The 16,399-nt window shown below is 36.8% G+C and overlaps 1 long non-coding RNA gene across 1 annotated transcript in view; it reads left to right on the top strand.

Annotated features, from left to right (window-relative positions):
* Nucleotides 1-607: 607 nt before the first annotated feature.
* Nucleotides 608-16,399, top strand: part of LOC134747597 (uncharacterized) — a 298,158-nt gene continuing 282,366 nt past the window's right edge. Inside the window, exon 1 of the long non-coding RNA XR_010128347.1 lies at nt 608-688. This is a non-coding gene — a long non-coding RNA (uncharacterized LOC134747597). The remainder of the gene's footprint in view (nt 689-16,399) is intronic.

Here is a 16,399-nt window from a genome sequence, read left to right on the forward strand (position 1 = left end):
AAAATAAGCTGAAAATTTATAAAATAAAATTTCCAACAAGGGTACCAATCAAATTATTTTATGAAATATAATAAAGATAACATACACAAGAGAATTTGGGATGAGTACCGCCGTGGCCGGGTGGTCTAGTGGTTAGGACGTTAGCCGCGTAAGCTGAAGACGCGTTCGATTCCCGCCTCGGCCACCGGTGCTCACTTTTTCTTTAGTGTATGATATCTATTTCAGTTTATAAAATAAATTTTATAAAATTAGAATCGGACTCCTGCAGAGAAGCCGAACAAACATCCCGGTTCCATTAATTTGTCCAGCATTTGATTAATGACGTTTCTTTCCCGTCTCCGAATTAATCATTGTTTATTTAATTTACTTTGTTGGCTTTCCTCCATATTCATTATCTGTGAGCTTTATTGATGTTGAAATTTATTTCTAATTATGTTTATTGTGAATTGTGATTGTATATTGCGATTTAATAAGGTACCGTAAACTTACTTAATGATGCAAAAAACTGTGTGAAATAAAAATAATATTATATTGTCACTTGTATTTTACAAGCTTTTATTTAACTTGCAATGTACCTATGTAAGTATGTTTGTAATATGTATGTAACATGTTTGTAAGGGTCAAATCTTGCAAGTTAAATTTGACCCACTTCTCGGTTTCCGATGAAGCTGAAAATTTGCATACATATGTAAGTCGTGTGACAATGCAATATTATGGTACCATCGAGCTGATCTGATGATGGAGACAGGAGGCGGCCATAGGAACTCTGTGATAAAACAACGCAACCTAATTGTGCTTGGGGTTTTTAGAATTGTCTCGATGAGTATTAGCCTGTGGAAAAAAGTACAGTTAGCGATAAAAGCTTGCAACAAAAATGAAATTTTTGCCAATAACTTATTATTAGTAAGAATAGTAAGGTGCATTTAGGTATCTTCGAAAACGGGGTAATTTTCGCTAAATCGCTAATATCTATTAAACCATAAGCACTACATACGTTGGAAACACGCTATATAGCAATCACCAAGGCATCTTTTTACAAGTCATCTTTTTGCAATGTATGTATGTTTGTACGGGTCACATCTTTGAAGTTAAATTTAACCCACTTTCCGGTTTCCGGTGTAAAAGGGCATAAGTGTTACGTGGAATGGAACCCTTATACACCTGCGCTGCCCGAGACTTGTACTCTCATTCACTAGGGCCACAGAAATTAGAAACGGGCTCTGAGGTAAAATATTTGCGCTTCTATAAAATGTGGGTCCACATTTTATAAAAAGTTTTTGACAAAAATTTCATTTTTGGTATAAGCTTTTATACTTTTCTTAATACTCATCGAGACAATTCTAAAAACCCCAAACACAATTAGGTCTCCTTATTTTATCACCGAGTTCCTATGGCCACCTCCTGTCTCCATCAGATCAGGTCGATGGTACCATAATATTGCATTTGTTACCCGACTTATATATGTATGCAAATTTTCAGCTTCATTGGAAGTCGGGAAGTAGGTCAAATTTAACTTGCAAGATTTGACCCGTACAAACATAGTTACATACATAGGTACATTGCAAGTTAATAAAAAGCTTGTAAAAAAGAATGGCTTTTTGAAAAATAACAATGGGTAGTTATTTTTCAAGTGTCCACATAATGCAAAATGGCGCCCCAGTGTTAATGACAATGACGTAGCCGCACGTCACGTCACGCTATTATTCATCGAGCTTTAATGGCCGCCCGGAAATCAGGCGCCAAATAATGTGCACTCAATCATAGCCATAGAGAAATAAGTAAGCATATAGTGTTCACTCCATATATCAGTTTTGTTACCAAAACGTTTATTATTGTCGTAGTCGACATCTAGGGTCAACTAGCGCATTTATCAGTACTGCTACTTGACAATAGATGTCTCGACGAACGAAAAGCCTAATGATCAACAATTGTCAGCTAATAAATAGCCAAAAAAATGGATATGTCTTACTTTAGGAAAAGTTCAAAAACTTATAATTAGATTAGTCTCCGATTTTACACAGTATGTTACCCTGTATTCAGAATATGTTAGCTGACCTGTTTCCCGCAGAGTTCAAAGAGGTTGATCCGCTTATGTCGAGCGAGCGGGTTCAGAGATGAATGGCGACGGACGTAAGGAAACGTGTATTCATAACATTGTGTACCTTAAATGTTTATTTGTATTATAATAAACATTAGTTTAAATTAAATTATTACTTTATCGTATGTGGTTTTGACGCTTTGTTGGTATGGATAATATTCCTTCCTTTAAATTTTCATATTATTTCATTTCATTGTTATCATTATCTACACTGACAATAGCCTACGACTTTTGAGTCAAGTGAAGTCAGTGATTTTATTTTATTTCTATTTAGCCAATCACAACTTTTATTTTAATAGCGGGAAATGGCATATCGAGCTGAAGGCTTATATTTATTTAGAAGGGATAACTTTTAACCTATGAATCGACCGCCTATGATTTTACCTACTCGTTAAAAATAAAACTTTTTACAAATTCCACCCCTTATAAACCGATTGTAACCCCAGCAGCCGCAGACGTGATCAAACCTATTCTAAATTGGACAACGGCCTAAGCCTCGGACACCAACATTAGGGTGCGACACGTCCAGGATTACTGGGATTAGCAACTTCGCAGCGTATCCTAATTAATGCAGCAAACTTTTGACGTATTTTGAAATTTTTGAAACACTAATGGGATTTTTAAATTCTCGTATTTGTTTTGTCTGCTTATACATGTTGGAAAAAATTAATGGGCCCTGGAGAGAAAGTGCCTTAAAACCTTAAGTTAGTTCATTTTACTTAAAGGAAACATTCTTTTATTTTTAATAAGAAACAGAACTGCATTCACATTTTTAATTTTTTTGTTTCAATTTCGCTTATCTTAAAATATTCTTTGGGACTAAATATTCGATGGATATTTTGTACGACAGACGAGTGTAAGACCTTATGTTTTATAGAGAAATGTTATCATTAACATAAACTGTATCGACTAGCAGAATAAAATAGCGAGTGTTTATTTTTTGAACTTTTTTCCCGGGCGCGACAAGCCACTTTAAAAAAACTTTGAATGCAGTTTTGTATCTTTTTAAATATAAAAGAATGTTTCCTTTAAGTAAAATGCGCTAACTTAAGGTTTTAAGGCACTTTCCCTCTAGGGCCCATAAATTTTTTCCACACTGTATATTTATGTCTGGATGGTGCTCGAAGTTGCATGATTTTATTAAATGGTAGAGTAGATGCTTTCCACTTAAAAAATACGTACTAAGTGAGCGGAACGCAAGTTATTGAAATTCAAGTATACCTGCAATAATACGTATGTTACTTTTCGAAGGCCGCAAAAGCATGTGACACGCTCTTACGGCTCTACAAATAAGATCGTGTCAGATTTGTGGCCTTCGTTGTGTAACATAGCTACACATAACATAACACAAACACATACTAGTTTGATGTATTCAAAAGATACTTAAATACAAAATACACTACATAGCGGCCCCCTTTTTAGGGTTCCGTAGCCAAAGGATAAAAACGGGACCCTATTACTAAGACTCCTCTGTCCGTCTGTACGTCTGTCAGTCACCAGGCTGTATCTCATTAACCGTGAGAGATAGACAGTTGAAATTTTCAGATAATGTGTTTCTGTTGCCGCTACAACAAATACTAAAAAGTACGGAACCCTCGGCGGGCGAGTCCGACTCGCACTTGTTCGGTTTTTATAAATATCTATCGTTAAATTTAAATAATCATTATTTAGCAGTGGCGTTAGTGAGCACGTTGATTGGCTCTTAATGTACAGTCACCATCAGATATATCGGAGCGCCCAAGATGTTCACAATATCTGAACACGCACTCTAACGCCCAGACAATAGAGGCGTGTTCAGATATTTGTGAGCGCCTTCGCCGCTCCGATATATCTGATGGCGACTGTACTAAGTTCAAGTGCTTCTTCTCACAAGCCAACACACGGCTCCTTGTTTAATGGGCAGTTTGGAAACTGTGTTCTTGCGATAAATACGGAATTCTAAACTAAAGCAGACGGAACAAGAAGGATTATAGTCTAGTGTTAAGTGTCTAAGTTTCATTAAATACACATAAGTATGCTAGTAGAGAGCTGTCAAGATTTTCCATTTAAATAAATGAGCTACGACGATTAAAGATGACTTTTTGGTCAAAGTTTACTCATCTGAAAATGATTATTATACTGTGATAGTCGTATATAAGTACATGGGTTTCGGTCTTCATTTATTATTAATAAAAAGTAGCCTTTAATTAAATTATGCTTATTATGTAACATGCTTATTGTATTTTTGACCTCTGTCTAATAAATTAATACCTTTTAATTAAATTATAATAATTTTATTTATAAAACAGTAATAATATGCATCTAGTACTAAATTACCGTTTCCCCCACATTTGAGAAATAATTCTCAAACTTTTTAGAAGCCCATGGCTATCTCTCTTTGTATATATTTTTTACATTTTCGTGTTTATTTTATATTTCCTTCATTTATTATAACAATTGCTAATACAGACTAAATTCAAGACATATTGTTACCGTAATTATAGATAATAATATAAAAAAACCATATACTTACTACTTCGGCTGTGGAATGAGCTCCCTGCCGAGGTTTTCCCGAGGGACTACAGTATGGGGTTCTTCAAAAAAGGAGTGTACAGGTTTTTAAAGGGTCGGCAACGCGCATGTAATACCTCTGGTGTTGCGGGCGTCCATAGGCTACGGTAACTGCTTACCGTCAGGCGGGCCGTATGCTTGATTTGTATTTTATACCTAACCTACACGTGAAAACAAACTTAACCCTACTTTAATGGCGTCTCGAATCGAAATGTCTGATCTTGTTCGACCCATATTCCGCCAGATATTGAATTCGGAAACTGCTTGCTGTTTGGAAAATATTTTCGTTCAGAAAGTTCGCGAGTTGGCAGCAGCGTTAAAATTTTCTTAGGTATCGGTTTTCTTAAAATGCCGTTTGTTTTAACTGTCGAAGAAATGTTGCGAACATTGTAAAATATGCATGCCTAGAAAGAGGTATATTAGGTATCTGTCCTACCCTACCTATTGTTTCTTAGTTTTAGGGTTTTAACTTTTAGCCGAAGAAAGACGATACCGTTTCGAAAGAAATTTCTACCATTCTCATAATCCTATTTGGTAACTTTACTACTAAATAAATGAAGAAGACTAGGCTGAAATTTTACATGCAAGTAGTTGTCTTAGATTATCATAATCATACCCCGGGATTTTGGGTAGAGGATGACTCACGCTAGACTGGGCCGGGCCCGGGCCGAGGCGTCCGACACGTCATTTTCTATGACGGCAGATCGGTGATCACGTGTTGCTTTCCATAGAAAACGAAGCGCCGGAAGCTCCGTCCCGGCCCTGGCCCGGTTTAGCGTGAGTCATCTAAGGGAATGTTTTAAACTTACTAGCCAAAATATAACAACTGTAAAGACAGATACAATTTTAACATTTGTAAGTACATTTGGAGCTTACTCGTACTACCTATTTGTAATTCATAATTATTGAAAGTGTTAGGTACTATGACTTTCAAAGTCTCGGGCAGTCAAAAGGAGTTCTCTCTATTTGGTATATCTTGGATTGTCCGAAACTCTTTTTGCACAGCAGATTTGGCATAATGTGTAATGTAGCAGAAACCTTATTTGGTATAATTGACTAAAAATCGAATATTGCTTTGACAGAAAATAAGTTAGCATACTGTTCTCGAGGCCGATTGTCGTTACTAATGAACTTGAACAACATAAATATTTCTACGGAACGGAACGTACGGTTACGTACGGAATATTATCAGATAAACATTTATAAACATTCTACTAGCATTCCAAAAAAATACGCCAATATTCTACCTACCTTGTAATTTAGAACACGGCACGTTCACATTGCGAGACGTTTATCCAGATCGGTCGTTTTGCCCCGAGGAATCCCGATAAACGACCCGCTCATTAATCCTAATCAGGCATCATTGATTGTCCCCATTGTGTTGGAACGTACGGCCAAAGAAATCGCAAATAATAGTGCTATACCTAAAAAAAAGTCCTTGAAAATGGATGAGAAAAAGGTAAGATTAGGTACATTATTGGCCTCTACAAACGTCACGGATAATCGCATGCGATTTTCAAAACATTGCGGCATTTGCGGCATTTGATCGATCGATGACGACGCAATAAAAGTGGCTGACTTGTCTTTAAGTAGACATTTCATCACTAGTATAATACTGTTTCTAGCTATACAAATTATTGCCATTGGATAAATAAATAGATTTATTGAATTCGTTGCTCCTAATCATAGACATAGTATAGTAGTTATAGACATGAAACCGAGCGACTCGGGGTAAGAGAAAGACATATTCATGTATTGACAGGTTAATGTATGGCAGCATAATCCTTTTTCTCTTTCACTCTTATAAATTTCGGTATTTTGCCATCGCCTCCCACCTATGCTGCCATAACCCGACCATGAAAAAAAACCCGGTCGGTGATAAGGACAAAGCATGGCACTATTTTCTCTTTCCTCTTATAGGAATCGCAATAAGACTATCTTTCTCTATCGAAGAGTGTCAGGCCCTTGCTCCTAATGAACCAGCAATTATCACAAATCGCATGTCATTTGTTGCAAGGTCTATAAGGAAAGTTAGTTCTCAAATGTATTTTAACTTGCAAGCAACAATATTGTAGAAACCAGGGCGAAGCGGCGATATTTCAGCCGCGATCCGGAATTCAGTTTCATAATTTGTGTCCGCCCGGGCGAATTTTACGCAAGGAAATTGTAAATCTGAGCCGCACGGAGTGGGCCATACCATGAGTGTGAGTACCTAGAGTTAACTATATATATATATATATATTTTTTTATATTAGCCTATTTTGGTGTTCCACTGCTGGGCAAAGGCCTCCCCTCGTTTTCTCCACTCGACCCTGTCATCGCCATTTTCCCACCATTTGGGGTAGAATGCGTCCAAGTCGTCCCGCCATCTCCTTTTTGGTCTGCCTGAACCCCGGCCTGCACCGTCTATGGTGCTCCGTGGGTCCCACTCAGTAACCATTTTGGCCCACCTTTCCGGGTGCATGCGACAGACATGTCCCGCCCAGTCCCACTTAAGCTTAGCGGTCTTGACGCCTACATCTGCAACTCTAGTTCTGGAGCGTAGTTCCGTGTTTCTGATTCGATCAGTTCTACGAACACCTAATATACTACGCTCCATAGCTCGCTGGCAAACCTTGAGTTTCGATTTTAGGGCCTCAGTTAATGACCAAGTTTGTGCACCGTAAGTTAGGATGGGCAGGATGCACATGTTAAAATTTTAAAATTACTGGAACCGCTATTGGTATGATAAATAGCTGTTGGGCTACTTTTTAGAGAACCATTCCGCAGAAAGAGATGCAAAACTGATGTTACGCCATTCAAGGTTTTGCGTCTCAGCAACGGCGTATCCAGCAAATATAGACGGGATAACCAGCTTGAGCTGCTTGTGAGTTAAAGGACCTTGCTCCAAGCCATCGCTATTGGCCACTGTAATCTCACTCGCAGTCATCTCGCTTGTATCAATACATTACGAGTGAGAGGCACTGCCAGAGACATAGTCGATAGTGACTACGGCTACTTCGAACTCATGGTAAGGGTAAAAACTACTACAAAAAATATGATACAATTTCGGAAACAGCTTTAATTCCAGAAACTTGCGGAAGTACTGAAGCGAAGTAAACTAAAATAAAGAAACTGTTTAAGTTTTCGTACATTAATAAGTAGGTTTCCCGGAAATTTTAAATAAGCCTGTAACAGGGGTTGGCTTTATTTATTTAGGCATCTAATAAGATGCAGGCCAGTTCATAAATGCAGTGCCGTGTATATTTTGTATGATATACAAAGTGAACGTTATTTACATTATTAAAAGAGGGAGAGGAGTGTTAGGGTCGGCAACGCGCATGTAACTCCTCTGGAGTTGCAGGCGTACATAGGCTACGGAGACTGCTTAACATCAGGCGGGCCGTATGCTTGTTTGCCACCGACGTAGTATAAAAAAAAAATTATGTTATTTACTTATTACCTTTATATTATATGTATAAACATGCTACTTAAATACATTAGATTTAAAACAACGCCGTTTTCCACATAAAATCCTAAATTAAATTTGGCCTTAGCTAACAAACCACTGGACACAAGACAACAAAAGTCAAGCTTGAAATCCTTTAAAAAAAACTAAAGAATAATTTAAATGTTAAATTATGTCGCAATTAATTATGTTGAAATTGCAATACAAAAAAATTAGAGCGTGTAGAAGTTTTACACAGACAACTTTTCATAGTGAACTGATATTTAATATTCCTTAAGAGTCACACGAACGAGCCACCGCCATACAATTGAAGTTACTTTACGCTCTCGTTTTTATTTTATTTTTAATTTTTTAAATGGTTATTCTGAAACAACATATACTTGACATGAACATTCAACTTACCATATATCTATGTCAGGTACAACCGCCATCAGATGTATCGGAGCTCACAAATATCAGAACACGCCTCTATTGTCATGACGCTAGTGTGTTCAGATATTTTTGAGCACCTCCGCCGCTCCGATATATGTGATGGCGACTGTACTAGTGTTCGTTTCTAGATTTTTATTGTATATCAATTTTAAGCCAAGTTTCATGCGTAACTTAAAATTATAAAATGTAAGAAACTATTTACTATTCGAGCCTGGGCTATTCCTCGTTCCGGATATTACATACTCGTTCCGAGGATATTCAATTGGAACGAACAAAACGGTCGAATATAGGAATATAGGTAGGTTCATAATTAAGTAAGTATAGTAGTGGTAGTTTTTGGTTTTAAACTGATATTTAATGTGATTGCGCTTACTATTTAAGGATTATTTATTTCCAGTAATTTTTTTAAGTTGTACCCAGACTGACATGTAAATTAGCTTTACCAATAAAATGATTATGATTATGTACTTCCATATGCATTGGGTGCAGTGTACTGCCATATATAGGTACTTATATACTTATATATCCATATATTTTCACCAATTTAATTATCATCGTATTTTTTTCGATGTCATCATCATTGCCTTTTAAATTATCGTGTCATAGTTCATAACTATGAGTGTCATCGCAAACGATTTCGTCACCAATCGCGTTATTTTTATTGCTATCATCATTTTCCTTTTTATTCTTGAATTTATAACGTAAGACTTCTTAGGGATAATATTGTCTTCGGTTACCGCGATAGTTACTCATGAAATAAAACACACAAACATTTTTCCTCAGTCACCCGTTGACCACGAACGCTGTAAAGGGTTCGAAACGTCGGGATGTATTATAAATTCAATATACGCGATATAATCCGTTTTCATAGTTTTATTTCACTTCTTAGGGATGTTGATTTAGTCGATATCCTTTGAAAAATCTTTGAAACAATCCAAATAGTTAAGATGACCAACACTAAAACTATTGCTAAACTGAATTTTAATATTTCTTAAACTTTTTAAATGTAAGGCACAACGTAGATTCGAGCTCTCGTTCCGGATATTACTAGTCGCTCCGGGGATATTCAAAAGGAAGGAACAAAACGGTCGAAGATAGGTTTTTCGAAATAGATACTTAACCTAGCTTGCATATGCAATATTACGGAGGTTTCAGAGCAAACTGCCGAATAAGACACAAGAACAGTTGATTGAACGGAGCCAGGCCGTCTACTCGTAGACTCGTAGATAGTACTAAAATTCATTATTGTTGTTAGTGTAAACTTCATTATAGTTTTACCAAATCTTTGTGGTTTCAGTGTTAAAATGTGACTTTCCGTTAGAGAAGGGTCCTTATTTCCTTATGCTTCTTCTTCGATAAGGACGTTTAATTTCTGTTTCGTAGAATTTCTGTTGGAATTTCAGATGGAAACGTCCTTATTGCACTTGAAACATAAGGACCCTTCTGTGTGGAAAGCCACAAATGTTCGCTCAGAAACCCGTTATCTTCAGGAGATGGATCGGGATTCGGGATAAGCCGGGGGATTGCCGCCGCGAATTTATAGAGTGTGAAAATTCTCGCAGGACGGATTGGTGTGAAATGACAAACGTGACTCGGTTTCAGATGTTGGTACAGTCAGTTCAAAATGTTTGAATTGCTAATATTTGTGTAGAAACATACTAAAGAAAGCTTAGAAATAAATGAAGTGGAAAAATTCCACCCTAGACAGTGAACTTTTCCACTTTTCATTTAAGGCGGTTCCCTGAGCCAGAAGGCGAAAAATCTCCTTATATGATCATGTTTTTCTAAGAGGCGTTGATATTCGTAGACGTGGAAAAAATATATGTAGTTCTTGACTATATTATCTTTAACAACATAGCTTCCGATACACGAATTATGACACTTCGCTCAATACAATTAATTCCCAAAGTAACCTCTAACTCGGACTTTTAATCCTACTTTATTCGGTTATTTATTATGTGACACTATAAACAAAAAAAGAAGAAAAACAATCTTAACTTAAATAGTAATTTCATAGCGTTCGAATTTCGATATTGTAAGGTAACGTTTTTAAAATAAATAAAAATCTACAAAATTCGATCAAAATTGACACTTGGCGCGTATGATCTTTCCCGTTCTTTCTTGCGAAATGTGACAGTGACAGCGGCAAACCGATGGAACGGCCTTAAATATTTCTTAGCTTTGTGGTACTTTTCGCAGACGTTTCTGCTTAATCCAAAATTAAGGTACTTATAGACTTGGATTAGAAGGAAGTTATGGAATTAATTTATGATCATAGTATTTGTGTCGCTTAACTTCAAAGTCGGATAGGTATAGGTACATCCATTCGACCCTCTCAGCAAATATCTACCCCTAAATCTAAATATCTATCTATAATATTACCTTTTCTTAATACCAAAATCGAATAATCTGACAGATGGATACGCGAGTTTGAAGTTAAGAGACTCATTTATAAGTGCGGTAAGTAATTTACAAAATCATAATTGTACGGGAAGTTTCAAAATAGCTCTTTCTAGGGCATTTTGTCAGTCTTTTTATGCGTGCAGCCTGTGGGTCAAGTGTACGCAGAGATCCCTTAATGCTTTACGCATTCATTATAATAACGGTTTCAGAGTGTTGTTGGGGTTGCCTCGATTTTGCAGTGCGTCGGGGATGTTTGCCGAAGCTCGCGTGGATGGCTTCCAAGCCATAATGTGCAAGAGAGTGGCCTCCCTGATGCGCCGTGTTAGGGAGAGCCTCAGCAGCCTTCTGAATACTGTTATGGACAGTTTAGATTGTCCAATGGTTAAAAAGTGGAACGCCATGCACATGGACAACAGGAGTGCTGTTGGGCTGAGTTAGTTATTTAAGTAGTAGTTTTAGTTTAATTTAAGTTATTGTAATAATAATATATACCTAGCTATACCAAATGGACTGATGTTTGAAATAAATAAATAAATACATTTATAATTCTGTGTTACTGGTGTAGAAATATGCTTATTATTAAATTAATTATGCCTATGTCTAATTTAATTATAGAGTTATACATCCTATTGTAATGAAAATGCAAATGAAAGGCTGAAAAAATTGTGAGATTTTTATGTTACAAAACAAAAAAAAACAACACTATTTTCTTTACTAATAATATAAAATTTTGTATGTGCCTTTTTTTCGTACGTATATATGTGACGTGTATATATGTGAGGTTTTCAATCAAGAGGTACCATTGTCGCTTAACGTAAGAACAAAAGTTGCTTGTATCTTCTTACGAAAAATCTGTCAGAGCGTCCTTATGGCAAGCGACAATGTGGTACCTTTTGCTTGAAAACGACACATATTATTCCTAAAAGCCTAAAAATTTTTGCTTTTGTTTAGACATTTCAAATCATTACTCATTAGTTTATTTTACAAAATAGGTACCTACCTTGTAGAATGACATGTCAATAGTTTTGTATTACGTGGACGAAATTAGATCCCTAAATAAAATGCATTACGTCGCCGAGTGTACAACATACAGTGATGCAAGTTGCGTAGTGCCGCACAAATACAAACTTCGGGTTTAACCCTTCGTCTACAACTACACTAAGGGCCACTTGAACCATTAATCCGGGATTAACCCGTGAAACTGTTAACCCAGTGTCAAATTGTACTGGTAACCATGGTAACTCCAGGTTTAACCGGTTAACCCCGGGTTAGTGAATAATCCAAGTGGCCATATCAGATATCTAACTATAAAGGATTTGCCACACTGGATGCGTTCTGCGGGCAGCGGTCAGGTCAAACTTCAACTTCAAAGGTTGCTGTCAATGTTGTCATACATAATGCGGGTTTGACCTGACCGCTGACCGCAGAATGCATCCAGTGTGGCAAATCCTTAAGAACTCTGGTGGGTGATTTTTATTGCTTTACGAGGACAAATATGTTGAGGATTTCAGCGGTACTATGTATATACCTATTTTAAATGAGGTTGTGACGTTGTTTGCTAGGTACCCATATAAAAACTGTTGGAGCACATGTACCCAGTGGGGAGCAAAGTAGGCACATTTTACGGTAGCTAATTGTTTATAAATATGACAGTGAGGCCCACTTGCACCATCCCACTAACCCGGGGTTAAGGCCGTTCCATCGGTTTGCCGCTATCACTGTCACATTTTGTCATCAGTTCGTGTATCGGAAGCTTATCAATTAAAGATAATATAGTCAAGAACTACATATACCTATTTTTTCCACGTCTACAAAATATCAACGTCTCTTAGAAAAATATGATCATATAAGGAGATTTTTCGCCTTCTGGCTCAGGGAACCGCCTTAACCGGTTAACCCAGTGTCAAAATGTAATGTAACCATGGTAACTCCAGGTTTAACCGGTTAATCCGGGTTAGTCGGATGGTGCAAGTGGCCCTAATAAATTAAAATTTTACGAATTAAACGTTCGAATAACCTGGAATAATTAGCAGTATTACTGTATTTTTCCATCAGTGTAATTTTATCACGAGTATATTTTTGAATTTTCACTCATTCGTATTTCAGTGATGCCAATCATCCTGTTTGACGTAGGCACTATCGGATTGCTTTGTCTGAGCCTACTCTACTGCGACCGCGAACACCGAAGTTTGAAAATTTCGGGCATCTTTCTCTTTCACTCCAATTAAGGCGTAAGAGTGACAGAGATAGTTGCACAAAATTCACGAGTTTCGATTTTCGCGGTTAAAGCCCTGACAGATTTTGTTCATTGACATTGTCTCATCTCATCAGTGATATTCAGGAAATTGCTCCGGGTATTGTATTCGCAATTTCATGGAAATCAGTTTTACGTGTGACTTTCAGTGTATTGGACATTGAACTACTTAAATATTCGAATTTAAACTATCCTGAGACATACTAACTATAAGCTAATTTTAAGTTAATTTTTATACATGAGTGAATCCGCAGAATTAGCTTAAATATACTTTAATATTACTGGTAGTTTATTCGGATTTTACAAATTGTTTTTACAATACAATACAATACAATACGTTTATTTGTCGAAAAGCAGGTAGTGTTACAAACAGGTGTTACATACATATAATTAAGTGCTCCACTTTTGGCCATATGAGGCATACAAATATTTAACGTGTGGCGGTGTGCTCATGTTTTATTAGGGTTCCGTACCGAAAGGGTACAAGCGGGACCCTATTACTATGACTCCTCTGTGCGTCTGTCTGTCACCAGGCTATATCTCATAAACCGTGATAGCTAAGACAGTTGAAATCAAAGATGATGTATACACATTGTATACATACCTATAGTTCAAGCAAATCTGGCGCCACCTTTTTAAGATTTTTTGACACTTTCATACACACAGATAGTGTTTTCCTTACCTCTACCCTCAATATAATAATAGGAATGAGGAAACTGTCCAAACTATACATTACACCCGTCACGTTAAGCATAAAGGTCGTATCATTCACTAACCCTAAACAATTCCCATAATACCAGTCCACCGCCAGGCTGTAAAAGGGTCTAAGGGAGTGTTCCCAACTGGTCCCTCAGGTACATTATTTATATGCGCGGTTACCATCACTGTTAACTGATCATAAATAAATCTTAATACAAAGGCATAAGGCACACAAATGATCAGTTTAAAGTGTGTTAGTACAGTCGCCATCAGATATATCGGAGCGGCCGAGGTGTTAAAAAATATCTGAACACGCACCTAGCGCCTTGACAATAGAGGCGTGTTCAGATATTTGTGAGCACCTTGGCCGCTCCGATATATCTGATGACGACTGTACACGGGTTTAGTGTTAAAATAATGTGACAATGTGACAACCCTAGCGAGGTGTTGGTGTGGAATAATTTACTGTTAATATGGGTTTGAGTGAAATTTTATTTACGAAAACGGTGAAACATTGAAAAAGCTCTTTGTGATTATCGTTAAATTAAAAATATTTAGCACCGAACAGAGACGAGTGGAAAAGAGAGGGGAGGCCTTTATCCAGCAGTGGGACACAGTGGGCTCTGAATAATAATAATAATGACCACCGGCAGCTTGGGCCTGGCCCCGCTACTGCCGGGTTTATAAGTATTTTGTACTGTTTTGTACGTGTTTTTGTATTTTATTTCTATATCCATATTATAAAATAACCTAAATTAAGTTTAAGGAAAAATAAAAAAATAATAATAAAAAATTATTTATAAACTTTTTGTTTAATAAAATAAAACTATGAAAACGGATTATATCGATAGGCGTATTGCGGTTTTTTTAATAATTTTATAAAATTTATACGGCAAGCAAGCAAGAAGATGTTTATACGATTCCTCGCCAGTCTGCCTGTGGCCACAAACGTAACGTCACGTTCGAAACGTCAGGCCATAAATAAACGTAAGTTTTTTACGCGATTAAAGGGGGCCCACTGACTATCAGTCCGCCGGACGATATCGGCCTGTCAGTTAGAACAAAAATTTGACAGTTCCGAACAACTGACAGGCCGATATCGTCCGGCGGACTGATAGTCAGTGGGCCCCTTTAGTCCCGTTTTAGTTTAAAATTATGAGTGAAAATCGTGTTAGTTAAAACAATATTACCTATATTCCTTGACCGTACCTATACTTTTAGGGGCATTATACCACCTGTCGGTTTTCCTAGATTTGTAATTGCTAATTAGTAAAACGGGCTATACGAATTCAATGTATAGTAACCTAGCTATAACTTACATGTTTGGTATAACTGTTAATGTAAGTTAGTCGATGAATAAATAAATGATAAATGAAAATACGAACCACAGACAAAATTGAAGCGAGAAACACTAAATAATAATGTATGTACAGTCGCCATCAGATATATCGGAGCGGCCAAGGTGCTCAAAAATATCTGAACACGCCTCTATTGTCAAAGCGCTAGAGTGCGTGTTCAGATATTTTTGAGCATCCCGGCCGCTCCGATATATCTGATGGCGACTGTACAATGTAAATACGCGCATTAACTATAGTGCATGAATATAAACTACAGCGTGTTAATGCATCTGTTGTCATTTCCGTTGCTTGATTCAAACGTGTTTCTAATGAAATTGTGGCTTGGAATATATAATACCAAAGAGAATTAAGTAGACATAGAGTGCTCAGTGCTCACTCCATACATCAGTTTTGTTACCAAAACAATTTAGTTTTGTTTGTTAGCACCTAGTGTCAGTAAATTGGTAACTGTAGAGTAGTTTAAGTGTAGTATATTTCCATTACATGTTTTAGTGAGAGCTGTTTAGGAAAAAAGTGAATGTCCTTAACGTGTATTTGTAAACTCATCTCCTGCTCACTTATTTCTGTTTGCTTTCCAAATAAATAAATAAAATAAAATAAAACGACTATTATTTTCGTAGTCTCGCGTCAAGTAGCAAATTGTCAGTACTACTACTCTACAATAGATGTCACTCGTGTCGCGACTGACGAAACGTGTATTGCTCAACTATTAACTAATATTATAAGCAGTAGGAGTTGAAAATAGAGTTCCGGCAAAGATAGATATAACTCCGTAATAGATGGATACAGTCTAAGGAAAAAACGTGCCTCGAAAATCACGAAAATTTGATACTCGATCAGAGGGCGGCACTAGTTTTGGCCTACTCTCGTATAGAGGGCCTTAACGGTTTCGTTTGTTATTTATAATTTTAACGCATATCAGTGAAAGAATCATATAAAATCCATATTTAAATACATTTTACTTTTTACTTTCCGTCATCTATTGTCGAGTAGCAGTTAAGTAGTGATAATTCCGCTATTTGACGCTAGATGTATATATGTGAATAGTCTTTTGGTAACAAAACTGATATATGGAGTGAGCAGTCTATGTCTACTTCATTCTCTTTGATAATACATATGGAATGGGGACAGTACGAGTAGATGATATTTTCAAGCGG

This window comes from Cydia strobilella, chromosome 15, assembly GCF_947568885.1.
Source record: "Cydia strobilella chromosome 15, ilCydStro3.1, whole genome shotgun sequence".
In the NCBI taxonomy this organism is placed as follows: Eukaryota; Metazoa; Arthropoda; class Insecta; order Lepidoptera; family Tortricidae; genus Cydia; species Cydia strobilella.